The sequence below is a fragment of the Solanum tuberosum genome, unplaced genomic scaffold (genome assembly GCF_000226075.1).
Source record: "Solanum tuberosum cultivar DM 1-3 516 R44 unplaced genomic scaffold, SolTub_3.0 scf00112, whole genome shotgun sequence".
Lineage (NCBI taxonomy): Eukaryota > Viridiplantae > Streptophyta > Magnoliopsida > Solanales > Solanaceae > Solanum > Solanum tuberosum.
Genome location: NW_006239035.1, coordinates 764982 through 780134, shown reverse-complemented (window position 1 = coordinate 780134; position 15153 = coordinate 764982). Strand labels below are relative to the sequence as shown.

Sequence of the window (15153 nt, the reverse complement as noted above, 5' to 3'; positions counted from 1 at the left end):
TATATATGTAAGTGTATTTTGCTAATTTTATTTAATTTATGATTTTTATATATATTATACATGTAAATTTGCATACAGATGTCATCAGGCAGTGACGATGATAGATATCGCGAGCATCTTGAAGTTAGCAAGACTAAACATGCTAAGAAGAAGAAGTCTAGGAGACCGATAAATCCTGAGGATATCGCAGGATCTATTTCTTCTGTGCCAGAGCGCATCAGCCATGATACTTATTTATTTGTTGTTCCGTTTGGTACGACGGATCCTCGGCAATATTATCCTAATTACTGTCGACCAGTCGGTTCTACTTCACAGGCATTGCCTTCACGACGCTACGAGGACCTACCTTTACAAGCTATTCGTTGAGCACGACCCTTATCGACAGGTACTCCATATCCCACAGGTACATCTCCTCAGTTATCTTCCACGAGGATTGAAGATTCTAGTAGCGAGCAGTCAGATGCTATGGTCGGTACGCCTTCATTGACTCAGCGTTTTGTGCATCATGATGTATCACCCTCGTCTACAGTTACACCTAGTGCTACACCAGATGATACGATGCATGCTCTAGCTCCTGTCCAGAAGGACAGACTTGGTAGAGTCATGATTGAGCCAGATGGATCATCGTAAGTTTGTTGTGTTATCTATTTGTTAGTTTATTTTATTTATTTCTTATACTTTAATATATTATTCATGAACTAACATATACTTTAATATATTATTCATGACCTAACATAGAAGTCTCTATACACAAGCTTATCACTCTTGGAGTGAGACTCCAAACAGTATACGCCAAGCGATGTTTAATAACTTTAATGTGTATATTTTTTAGTTAAGTTTAGTATACTTTACTTTTTTTACTATCGATCTAATTAACGTTATTCAAATTTTTTTTCAGACTATGTGTACTTGGGAGTCGAGGTACAATTTGGTCATTGGGACCATATTTGAGAGGAAGGCATCGCTGGCTAAAGAAAGTTCGGGATAGTGGTGAACGTCCCGATTGGATGTTGCCTCATGTTTTTGATGAATTGGGTCAGTATTGAAACACAGACAAGTTTAAGACAATATCAAATCAAGCCAAAAAGGCTAGAAGCAGTCTTAAAGGTGGCTCGTTGCAAACTGGAGGTGCAAAGACAGTTGGAACAATTGCACGAGAGATGCTAAGTTCTAATTCAAACTTTTAAATAAATAATTAGTTGATTCATATATATCGTTATAAATTTTAGTTTTTATTTATAGGAAAAAGAATTGGGACACATTCCCATTGAACCGAAGGTTTTCAAGAAGACTCATGTCAGGAAGAAAGAAAATGAGTCGGCTCCGGATGTGTGGGTGGAGGAAAGGGCCGAATGACCTTTTGTAAGTTATTTAATATGAATAATATATATTAATAGTGTATATATATTGATGTCAATTTTTATATTTAATATGCAGAATGACTTTCATCAGTACATCGCTGAGAATCTAGATAGTTCGGTCCAATTGACACCTAAACTTTCCACCCAGATTTGGAAAGAAAAAGTGGTAGGGGGACACATAAGGATAGAGTCTATGGTCTAGGCTCTCGAAATGATGTAAGACGACTCCAGTCAGGCTTAGAAGGAATTGGATCATCACGTCAAATCGAGACACTTGACGGTGTTAAGATTGTTACTATGTCGGCTCAAATAGCTAAGCTTACAGCGGCACTGGCAGAGTCGGAGCGGAGAAGAGTAGCTGAACAAGAAAGCATGAGTGAGACCGTTCAGCAAATCAAAGAACAAGTAGAACCCATGACACCGACGACGAGAGTGATGAGAATGATTATGTAGAACCCACTCCCTAGTTTAGATCTCTAGACATTTATGAACTTTTTGTAATTTTGAAACGATTTTTTAAAAACTTTATAAGTCTTTAATTTTTTATTTAGATACTTTTTAATGTTATTTTAAGTTTGTTGTTTTATGTTTTGTTTAGTTTGTTTATAATTGTGTGTGTTTGATTGGGCTGAATAATGTAGAATTGAAATGAATTGCATTTGCAGGTGGGCAGCAGAAACTGCTTCAAAAATATTGCAGGAAAAGTGACGGATAGCGTGGTTTTGTCCGTCACTTTTCTGGGTTTTATTTTTTTTAAATCCCAGAAAAGCTACGGAAAAAACCATTTTGTCCGTCGCTTTTTTGGGATTTTCAAAAATAAAATTTCCAGAAAAGCGACGGATTGTGTCACCTTTTAGAAATAAAAAAAATTAAAATTAAAATAAAGCGACGGAGTTAAAAAAAATTCTAAAAAAAATTGTCAAAAAGCGACGGACAACACAGTCCATCGCTTTTTGAAAAACGTCGGGCTAAAAGCGACGGAGGTGACTGCGTCACTTTTCCGTCGATTTTGACCAAAAAAGTGACACAGTCCATTGCTTTTGGCCGTCGTTTTTTGACAATTTTTTAGTAGTGCTATTTCGCTAGCCTCATACTCTCTAACTCGCCTTCCTCCCATTTTGCTCGCCTCCTCTTCTCTCGTTCGCCTCTTTCCCTATGTATCTGTATTTCAGTGTGTATTTGATAGAAAAAATATATGTATCTATGTGTCGGGGTGAACATGATATGGTATATACCGAATTACCATACCATATCAAAATATTTAATAACGTGGTTTCATTATTATGATATTTGGTATGGTATACATTTTAATTTTTTTTTGGTATTCGGTACGGTATTTAGTATTTGGAAACAATATACCAAATATCATACATAAGTATATAATTACATATATATATATATATATATATATATTATTAAAATATTAACAAATATGCAACCTAGCATTAGTATATATTAAATGCTTAGAAGTTGAAACTTTGATTACTCTATTTTGATTGAAATGTATTTGAAATTTAATTGATTAACAAAAGGAGTTGTTTGTATTTTATTTTTGAATATATATTTTTTACATGTGTAATGTGTTAGTATGATACAATTGAGATCTTTTTTTTAATTGTCAAAGTCATAATACTCTATTATACAAGTATATATTAGTCGAAGTTGAACAAACTATGAATACAACGGTTTACCATACCATAGAATACCGAAATCGAACTTCAAAATACCGAACCATACCAAATTGAATTGGTATGGTAATGATATAATGTTTTAAAAACCGACTATCAAAATTACGATATCGAAACTTTGAAATATTGTACCGTACTATACCACCCCTATCTATGTGTATATGACTTGAAATCTAATATAAAATTATTAATTAGTGAGATAATATGTAATTATTTCAAACTATATGGAGAATTAGTAAATATGCTAGGAATGTTTATGTTATTAAGTAGTTTTTTTCCAAAAATTATAATAATAATAATAATACTTGGTTCATTATATTCAATTTATGTGACCCAGTTGAATTTCGAGAATCAAATTAAGTTTTTCTTTGGCACCAATTTTTTTATAGGTGTTCTAAATATTTCAAGTTAATTATTGTGATGTATAATATTCTTTTGACGGAGTATTTAAATAAATAAATTTTATTTTTAAAATATAATAGTTTTACTATATTTGAATTTATGATCAAAGTTTAAAAATTTAACGCTCAAAATTTTAACTATATCACGTAATTAAAAAGGAGTAACTTACTATGGCATAGCAATTTAATAATGAATGTTAAGATTTTCCTGGTCTATTGAGATTTCCCATGATCCTCAATTTGTAATTGAAACTTTAGTAAGGTCACAATTTCAGTTTAAAACATTTGATTATTGGCCTTGTGATACCCGTATTTTCAGTTAAAAGGGTCCTAAGTTAGTCTTCACAAGGTAGATCAAACTTTAGCAAAATGTTCGAAGTGTGTGCTTATAAAGTTCACAATTTTGATTAAAAAAAATAAAATATTTGAACTCTTTCCAATTTTGATAAAATTACTAAAAATCCGTTAAGCCAATAACATTTTTTTGTTCGGTTTTTGATCGGTTTGGTTTTTCACAACTCTATTAATAGTTTATTGAGATTAATTTGTATAATTAAAGAATGTGACATATTTTAAGTGGTTAATTAAGTACTTATCTACGTAAAGGATATTTGAGAGCACACGCAAAAATCAAAATTTGAACTGACAATATTATTAGGAATACTTTGTCATATGTTCAGATGTTCAATAGTTCTCGAACGAGGGATCAAAAAGATTCTGGAGCACCTTCGAGATTAGGTATTGTAATTTTAAAGACTATCAATGTATTAAGCCTAATGTGAAGAAGCTCTTCATATCGTCATCATCCATTTATTTCACTTCATAACTTAAACCTTGATTGATAGCTAGAGTTACTCAATATCTATACTGGTCCAAGGCAACATATAATCAATGAAATAGTCGAGGTGCAAGCAAGTTATCTTGACATCGTAGGTACCACTGGAATTAGACAAAATAAGTTGAGAATAAAGAAACTTTTCGAAAATAGAATATAGAAACATGTCAAATGTTTTACATGCATCTGAAAACAACAATTATTCATCATAGAAATTAAAGCTAGGAAGCTCCTTAATAGGAAGGAACTCTAAAATTTCACACATATTGGTTGAGTATCTCATCCACGGGGGTATATTTAACATCAGGATGAACTTGTGATGCCTCTACTCCAAATGATGGATCAATTTCAAAATTAGTCTGTTCACCCTTCACAAAAGCAGGGTAAGAGATTGATAATGCCATATTCAACGGAAACATGGCTTTTGCAAGAAATACAAACAACAAGTTACGTCTTATGGACAAGAATTGACACTAAGGATAGAATGAATGTTTAATTACCTTGTATGTTGTTGAGAACTTGTTCCCCTGGTACATATTTTCTTTCAAGATTCTTTCCAGTTTTCTTCTCCCACAAGGATACCAACTCGTTTAACGTAATTATATTGTGTGAAGGCTTGAGTAGAGGATTTTGTTAAGCGTTTTTAGATCATCGACAGCCTTTATGGTATACGTAGCAAAGTCTTGTCCTTTATTAAAAACAGCTGTACGTAGATATATACAAAAGAAATTTATAGAAACATGCATGTTCATATGAAAATTTTGAACCAAATCAGAGTTTAATTTACCTTTAGCATTACCATCTCCTAAGATGATAACTTTGTCTTTGGGAGGACCAGCTGAAGGTCCAACTACATGTCCAGGTTGTGCCAAATTTGGAAGAAAATAATCAGCACAATAGAAGTTGACGACATAAGTGATTGGTATTCCTTCAGCTTCAACAGCGCGACGAATTTGAATTTTAGTATTAAATAATGTTTTAGCAGGCTCAACGGTATGAACACGATCTACATCATTCCCAAATTCAGAGGCAAAGAATCTCTGAAACTCAAAGTATAAAAAACTCATAATTAGTCACGGGCCAGTCATGTAAAGATTTAGAAATATTCATGTTAAAAAATTATGTAACAAACAAAATTATAATTTACTATTTTCCTCAAATTAAGTCAAAATAAGTTTAGAATTCCTTCTTAGGAATACTAAATATCAATAAAAAAAAAGATAGAATTTTTTTGGGATAAGGCACAAGTACCCCTAGATTATGACCGAAATTTCAGGTAAATCTGCTTTGATTTGAGCTAACTTTCTATATGTTTAGTTTGTTTTTAAAGTTGTAAAATAATATACGATAGTGTGTTCTTAATATAAAATAACAAATTCAAAGGTTATGTATTCTAACGGTCTAAACCAATGTAAAAGTAAAGAACAAATATTCAAAATTATTTTCATTCTTAGACTTGAATATGGCATGCTCCGCTTCGATAATATCTTATTATATAAATTAACCTTGACATTGCCAGCTTCTTTGATAGCAGCAATGATATTGAGCTGATCAGCTAAAAGAGAATGACCAACAGTAGAAATCACAACATCCACTTGCTTTATTGCCTTCACTAAACTCACATGATCATATAAATCTCCCTGCATTTTATAACCACAAATAGATCATCTAAATCTTCTTGCATTTCAAAAAAAAAACAAATAATGTACATAATATATATACATAGAGGAAGGTGACACCAAAACTCTTGAAAGTATCAATGAATTTGGCTTTGGTAGGATTGGAAAGAGTTGATTCTGTGACCAAGACAAATGTGTCGTGACCAGCTTTAGCACTAGCTTCGACGATGAGCTTTCCGATGTAACCAGTACCTCCAATGAACAAAATCTTACTTTTTCCAGCCATTGAATGGAAAAGCTTTGATAAGAGAGAAAATTACTTAGTAATAGTGAAGAGAATTGAGAGTGATTTGTTACTAGTAGCGCGAAAATGGGGTTTTTATAATATCATAATCCTGAGTATCCATCCAAAAATACCTTGAGTGTGTCTCGTGAACAATTGTCTTTTATTCATCATTGACATATAACCAACAACAAAGTGGAAGTACCAAAAATAAAGCCATTCATTATGTTTTCAAGATCTGTATATATGATAAGTCATTTTCTTTCCCCCTCTCCATGGTCCTTTAATTTCTTTCTTGTACTTTAACTGACATTGTGAGGTCTCAGTCTCTCACTGTAACTTTATGTGCAATGGTTATATCAGTGAGCACTCCTCCTATAATATAAAGAGTTACGTGTTCCACGACCTATTGAATTAATTAAAGATATTTAAGTCATATCACCTTGAATTGCTTTTAGATTGTAAATTAACACTTTCTAGCATGATGTTGTTGTTCTAAAACATGAGTTGTGGTGGTTGAAAACCTTGAGTTCAATTAAGATGAGCATAAAAACTGCTAAAAATGAGGTAATTGAAGTAGAAACTTCATTGATGGAGATAATGTGAGCATCGTAGAACTAATTATTGATTGAATGACCCTTGGATAATATTATAGACCGTGAATAAGGTAAGAATTGAGAGTGATTTGTTACAACTAGCGCAAAAATGGGGTTTTTATAAAATCATAAGCTCATCCAAACATGCCTTGAGTGTGTCTCATGAACAGATCAACCAACAAAAAGTGTACAAAATTCCAGTAGACTGGATGTGTACAATTGTCTTTCATTCATCATTGACATATAACCAACAACAAAGTGGTGGTACCAAAAATAAAGTCATGCAGAATGTTTCAAGAAGCAAACGGACAACAACTTCTGTTTTAAGTCATTTTCTTTCTCCATCGGTCCTTGTTGGTTTTAAAGGGTGTGAATAGAAAATGAAGAGTTGTGACTTTTGTGAAGAGTTGTGACTTTTTTGAAGAGTTGTGAATTTTCTGAAGAGTAGCGACTTTTCCATAAGGTTGTGACTTTTACGAACGATTATCATCACGACCCAAAGTAAATCCTAGATGTGACATGTCGAATAGGACCCTGTGAGGCCCTAAATGTAACATCCGGAAAATTTCTAAGTTAAGACTCGAACTTCTTCATTTATGAATAAGATTGTACCGGTGATTCTTAATTGTTATTAGGTGTTAAGGTCATTTTTTTAGTGTGAGAATGATTTTGGATATGAATTAAGGTCACTAAAATCCTCTAGCACAAAGTTGAGTTGAAAGTTTTTTTACAGATTGAGTTTCAATATGAGATTTTACTTGGGTCAACTTCAAATGATCATATCTCTTAGCACATAAAGAACTAGGTGGCCAATGACCTAGCAAATTTTAAAGGTCTTTGAGTCCTCTTTCCAATGCCGTCAAGTTTGCTTCATTTCGAGCAAGGAGTAAAATGTTATGCCCATTTTGGCGAAGCCTCTCTTTTAAGGCGCCTCAATCGTTTTTAGAGGGGTAGTTGGGTCTTTTCCCATCCCTTCTAAGCCTAGCCACGTTTTTCTTCAACCAATTAAGGGTATAATCAGTGGTAAACCATCTTTTCACGTTCTTTAACACTTAAAGAAATTAGAGCAAGGTTCCAAGAAGAGAAAAAAGCTAAGTTTCAAGCGTTCTTCAAGAATATTCCATTGATTTTCGCCAAGAACCTTTGTTCTTTCCAGGTATGTAAGGCTTCTCATAGTGTTGGACTTGTTCGCTCTCATGTCCTACATCTCAATTTAGTCAAGAAATTGTTACATCTAAGGATCCATTTGTAGTTCTTAATATTGAATTTAGTTCTTTAACAATTGAGGTTTTTATTCTTTTGTTTTGTGAATCTTATAGTGTTGTTCATGCTTAGCATCACATGAACCCTATTGGTTTAGTAAAGTTATGTTTTCTAAATGAATTGTATGAAAGTTCTCATGTATTAGTTTTGGGTTTGAGAAACAAGAAGAGTTTAGGAACAAATTCTCAATTCTAAACTAATTTGGGACCCTAATTTAAGCTTGAAAATTCGTCGGGTGCTGGGGAGGAGCTTGGGGAGGCGCACCACGAAAGCGACAAGGCTGAACTTCAGTACTTTAGGGTCTAGGGCGGTGCTCCAGTAGTGCGTCCAGGCCTGACTTTTGAAGTTCAAGGCATGGCGCCCTACGCCAGCAGTATGCCATGGGGTCACTAGGCCAGCCTCTCCTTGTTTCATCCGATGTGTGTTCCTTTATGTTGTGGCTACATTTCCCTTCTCTGTATTAGTTTTTATGGGCTCCATTTACCTTTGAAAATTCCGGCATATCCTAATCACATGTCTTAATGCACGTTCAAAACTAAAGTGAGTTTAAGAGAAAAGTTCAAGATCTTTTATTGAGTTGATTCGTTCAGGTCTATATTTCAGCATAACCCTATTATTTGAGTATTCATTGAGCTATTGTTGAGAATCTTTTAATCGAACAATTATCTTAAATTGATTTTCTAAGAAAGTAAAAGAGGAATTTTAAGGAAAGTTTAAAGAGACATTTTAAGTAAAGTTTAAGGGAACTATCAATCCCCAAATTTATCATTTTTACGTTAAGAAAAGAGAAATTTTGATTTCTAAACGAGTAATGAGATTAGAGTTATTCAGAGCAGTTACCTCTTTTAAGAGGATATTTTGAGAAAATACCTCAAATTGAAAAAAAGAGTATGTTTTATGCATTCGCGGATAAGTATATATTTATTAGGAGTAATATTGAGCACTGCTATGGGAATGAGTTCAGACAACTCACATTCCTCACAAACCATATAGCCAACATGGGTAAAGGATCATACTTTTTAGATGATTCCTTATTGCTTTCGAGCAGAGCTTTAGTGGATCCACTTAGTTGAGGTGTTCTATACCCCGGTAAGGTATATGACAGTTCTGGCAGCGTGGGCGAGACGTTGTATCATCACGTAGCTCATAGTGATGGTTGTCAATTAGAGAATCTCCCAAATAAGATTAAAAAATATTTTATTGTATTTTTATATACATCCTTAAGTTAACATCTTTTATTTATGAAGCTTTAAGTGTTTTTATCTCTTGTTATTGTTTTGTATTAAGTTGAGTTGAGGTAAGTATTCTCCAGCCCTATCAGTTCAGTTATTTATCCATTCAATTATATTACATACTCGTAAATTTAGTGTACTGACATCATTCGACCTGCATCTTTTAATGATGCAGATACAGGTACTTAGGATCCTCAACAAGAATCCGCTGAGATCACTTCATCTGCTCGTCAGCTTTCGAGTGGGCTTTTCTTGCTTCCGAAGGACTCCAGTTTTATGAGTTGTTAGTATTAGTAGCATTTTGAGTAGTCGTGGGTCTTGTCCCGACACTCGTCTATATATAGTAAAGGCTTCATAGATAGACAGTTTTGGAGAGTTTTTTGGTTTCATACGTTTTATTTAAAACATATGTTCATAATTAGTATATTTAGAGAGTTTTGAGATTTAAAGAAACTGTTGATTTAGCATTTCTTTCAGTTTGATGCTTGAGTTAGTCTTCCGCTTGTAGTCAGCCAGGATGAGGGTTCGCTTGGGGACTAGAAATGGTTCTCGAGTGTCGGTCACGTCCAGGGTGTAGGCTCAGATCGTGATACTAAACAAGCCACTTGACATAAACATGAAATAAGAAAAATATAGTAAATGAGATTTTAAGAAATATAAGTCTCAACTCATAAGATGACATAAAAGATACCAACAGAGTACATAATAGAATATGTAAAACATTATCTATTCATAGATGTGACTATGACAAACCTCTAAGTCACGAACATAATTTGAAACTGAAAGACTTAGGATGCAATAAAGTGTTAATGTCCTAGCCCTTGAACCATGAGGACTTACCAAACCTCTACTAACAGAATAACAATGTCTACATTGAGACATGGCCCCCGACATATCATGAAATCAAAGGAAAGATAGATAAAGAACAACTCACTTTCCGGAAGATGGAAAGCTCACCACAATGCTCATTGTTATACCTCAATGATCTACTATTGCCTGGAACTACGAACTTGTGTTTCTCATCCTACATCATAAAACGATGTAGCATTTAAGGACGGTAAGTACAATGAGTACTAACATGCAACCGAGGGATTTAGACATATATATAACAAAATCATAAGGGCAGACTCAAAGCATTTAAATATAGACCTTTGAAAAAATCATTAATCTTGAGTAAGGAAGTGTTCACCGATATAATGTGACCCATAGGCTATATGGGTCCGGTCTCCTTCTGACCGAGGGGACTAATCCATGTATGCCGCATGAATTTGAGAAATATAAGAACCCGATGAACCAAACTCTCCCAAAGAAAAGACTGCAAAGGTTGCTCCGATTAATAACCTACCATGGTCATCCATATTGCAGGAAAGGGACCTCCCATGTTGATAAACGCAGTTTCGGGTGATGAGTCACAAGGACTTTACACCTTCTCGGTGATAGTACCAAACTCTCTTTAAGTTCCAATTAAAACATTTACAAGTTTTCATTTATTAAGAGTTATTCAAATAAGGCATATTCCCATTGGTATCATCATAACAAGTCCTGCAAGTCATTGCAACCATACCAAAATTCATAATCAACCATTTAAAACTCTTAACCCGTCCTTTGAAAATAAAAGACTAATTTATGTTAAAACATTTTATTCAATGCCAACATCCAAGTCTTTCGAAGTTATAAGACAACAAATGCAAAATCATTAGCATTTAATCGGGATGAAAAATTACCCTTTGTTTATTATTTTAAACCAAATTTCTTAAAAGACTTATAGATTTTCAAATCTGCTATTTATAGGAAAAATCTTTTTGTAAATCATATGAGGCAATTCACCCATTCAAAACCAACAATCCGAATTCTGAAATTATAATAAAGTAATTTGTACACAATTAACAAGAGAGGAACATTTGTAATCAATTTTCATAAAATTGTCTCTCAACCCTTACCTCAATTCGTTATTTAGTAAATATGAATCTTGTATTAGTAGTTTGAAGTAGGGAGTGTTCAAACATACCTTTTGAAGAATAACTTAGGAAAGAGACTTTGAGAATTAGCCTTAGATCTTGCTTCATGAAGGGTTGGGGAAGAAGAGAAGAAGAGTTTGTCGTAACTTATCAAATCTCCTAGAATATGACTTTTGGGGAAAGTTAATAGTCATGGATTAGGATTATGAGATGAGGAAAAGACAAAAACACCCCTCCTAAAACGTGAAGAGAAGAGAAGACTTAAATAACTTCGGAGTTGGTGTGCGGTCGCGCAACTGAAGCCTACTTTGTGCGATCTTCATATCTTCTCTCACAAATCAAATAGGCAAATCTAAAGCCACAAAACTGCAAAGATGATAGCTCTATTTCTATGGATACTTCAAGCCTTGTTTTTGAGTATCATCAAGCCTACACTCCGACAGCCCTTGACGCAAGGGACATTTGTAGACATCAAAATGTTGTAGGACTAGGGATTCCATCTATGGTATGTAGTTACAATGTATTTGAAAATATTATGGTCAAAGAAAATACCATTTTGATAGTCCAAATAGTAACTAAAACAAATAAATTAAAACACGGGAATATAAATTTTCATGATAAAAGAAATCAACAATATATTTGAAAAATACAAATATTTTACTAAAGCTAGTACTAAATAGGAAAAATTACAAAAGTATACAACTTAAGACTTTAATTAACAAAATATCAATACACTTATATTTAACTAGTCTCTGGACACGTGCGTTGCACGTGTGTTCCATGTGAATTTTTCTAGATTCGTTAGAACAATTAAAATTTTATGCAAATCGTGTGAAGTGAGTAATATTTTTTTAATGTGTGTCTAGAAACACCAAATGAGGGACACATTGTAATGTTTAAAATCAATTCCTTTGAAGCTACCATCGGTAAATCAATTTCGTTGAAGCTATTATCGGTAATTTTTAAACTTTGTTTAGTAGTTAACACACTTTCAATAAAGTCACATGACTAATTTGAACCAAATAACAATACATACTTATGATAATGATAAAAAAAAGTTCATAAAAGAAAAGGCACACAAAAAATAGAAGAAAAATAAAACATACCATCATTCGCAAGACTTTATTCATATAGATTATAGATAGAAAATAAATATAGAATCAATAGGTTATCCATATTCAGAATTTGAAAGCTACAAGTTTAAAGAGGAAAAACAAAAGGCACAGACCATGAGAGGGAAGTAATTGCACTGACAAATCTTATAATTTGCAAATTATCTATAACGAAGTATGCATCATATTTTTCTCCATAATAAGTACTGACAAAAGTAGAGACAAAATTTATCAGCGGTGCTTGACATCATATTCATTGCTTCACACACCATAACATATACACACACATATATATATATATACACACACACACACTCATATATATGATACGGAGACACCATTTAAAATTTGTGAATTTAAAATTTGAACTTGCATTGTGTTTACTGTAATTCATTACTTTAGTTATTTATTTGCTAAAAAGAAATAAACTTGAAAAAGCGGACAATCACAGTTACCATCTAACAATAAATATGTGAAGAAAGTCAACATCATATAGCCCAATAATGGTATATAGAAATATGTCGTCTGAATTTCATGCTCTAGATTACTGTAAATGCATGTAAATAGCTCTAACTCTAAATACTGAATTAACTAAGAGAATTGAAATTTAACGACAAAAGAAATCTTAAAAACTATCACTAACTTATCAAACAAGATGAATAAACATATTTCTCAACAAAACTTGCTAACAAAGCAAAATAGATGTACATTTATCAATTCAGCCCAAACGTTTAAATGTGTTGTCTGATTTATAGCTACTTCTTTTATAATAATAACATATCTCGTGAAATCCATCTAGGGAGTGTAGAGTGTGCACAGATCTTACCTCAATTCAGAAGACCCACAACTTGAGTCGAGTATAGCAAATCAGAGAAAATATGAAAAAGAAAAATGACAGTGAAGAGAAAATAATATAATATAACAACTATTATGAAAATAATAACAACAAAAAAAGGTGCAATAATTGAAACACCATAAAAACAATTAGTGTAGAAAGCAAAAGAAAGACAGTACAAGAATAAAAGTACTACTATGATAGACACCACTAAGTCTAAACCCTTCAGAAAGAAAGAGAACATTCCACTACAACCTTCTACCTTAATCTGTGATCTCCATGCTTAAGCATTTTTCTGTAATTGATGAAATCAGTTTCTTTTTTCTTCTGAGCTATGAAAGGCAAATTAGCTTATGTATTTGCCAATAATAATTTTACCTCATACACATGATATTTATAAGTCAAAAATTTGCCTAGAATTCTGTAGAAAGCTCAAAAGTTATGTTGGAGAATGGAGAGACATTCTTAAAATGTGTTTTAAAACACATTTTCATTTTTAGTATTTAATATAATATGATATAATTATTATTTAATATTTAATTGCTTAAATATTTTATAACATTTTGAATTAAGATAAGGGTAAAATAGTATTTCAACTTTTACTTTTGTGGCTTCCCACTTTTAATATAATATGAATGAATATGCTATGATTACAAACATAGTTTTTAAATTACATACATAACAAAATAATTACTTTTTGTATTCAAGTGATTTTTTTTTTCTGATTTCCTTGTATTACGTGTCCTTTAATGTGGAGTATATTTGGGTATTTAAGGTAATTAATTTGTATATTTTAGTTTTTTTTTTCCTACTAAATATCATATGGTAACCGTGTGGATTTATTAGTTTAGGAAACATTATGGCAACCGTGTAAATTTATTTTTTAAGGAAACATTCTGTTAACCGTGTCAATTTATTACTTAAGGAAATATTATGGTAACCATATCAATTTATATTACCGTTATAGAATGCGCTTAACCCTCAACCAGCCTTTATCTCGTCTATATATATGTGTGTGCTTTTGCTAGTGAATTCATATTTGCAGCTCTCTTTTCTTCATTCTGCAAAACCCCAACTTAATCTTGTTTCTCTCTGTTTGTTGTTATGATGAATATGAATTCGGATCGTGCTCTGTTTCTCACAGACGGCCAATACATTGATGGTGTCTTTGTCACTGATGATGCTGCTTCTCTGTTTCGCACAAATCCTCATCTTTCACAACCCCACAATCATCGCTCAAGAAATTCCTCTCACCGTTCAAGAAATACAATTGGTAATCACTTGGCTCCACATAACTACTCTTCTGCTTTCTGGGATCCATATACTTATCATCAATTCATTGATCAAGCCTATGTCATAACTCATGATGTCAATCAGTTAATAGTCGCAATGCAAAACCTTGATCGCAACTTTGGCAGTCGTCTCAGCGGACAGCCATTTGATTATACAGCTTTGCTTGATCTACCTGGAGTAGGCCACCACCAGGAGGAGGAGGAGGAAATTGTGATGATGAAAAAAAGAAGTCATTGTGTTAATAAAGTTGATTCAGAAGAGATATGTTCCATATGTTTATCTGAATATGTATATGATGACACAATTGGTACACTCCATTGTGGACACGAATATCATGCAACTTGCATACAGAAATGGCTGCTGAGGGGAAAGAAGAATTGTCCAATTTGTAGATCTTCTGTTTTGCCATTACAGCAACACACAGAAACTTGACTTTTCTGTTTATTAAGTTGTTAGTCTTAGCTAGCTAGACATTGTTTTTATTTGAACAAATTTTTATTTAGTTGCCATTTTCGATATGTATATGTTGGAGATTCAATTTTACCTGCTATAACAAATCATTTTACCATGTTTGACAAGTTAACTCAAAACATCAGATTTTATAGGACAAAAATATGGCACAATAAGGAAATACCTAAGGCTAATAACTGAGGCCCCTGCTTTGCTAGACATAAATA

At 32.9% G+C, this 15153-nt stretch overlaps 1 pseudogene; it reads right to left on the bottom strand.

Moving 5' to 3' along the window:
• Positions 1-4542: 4542 nt before the first annotated feature.
• LOC102591459 (isoflavone reductase homolog) lies at positions 4543-6233 on the bottom strand (annotated as a pseudogene).
• Between the last annotated feature and the right edge of the window lie 8920 nt (positions 6234-15153).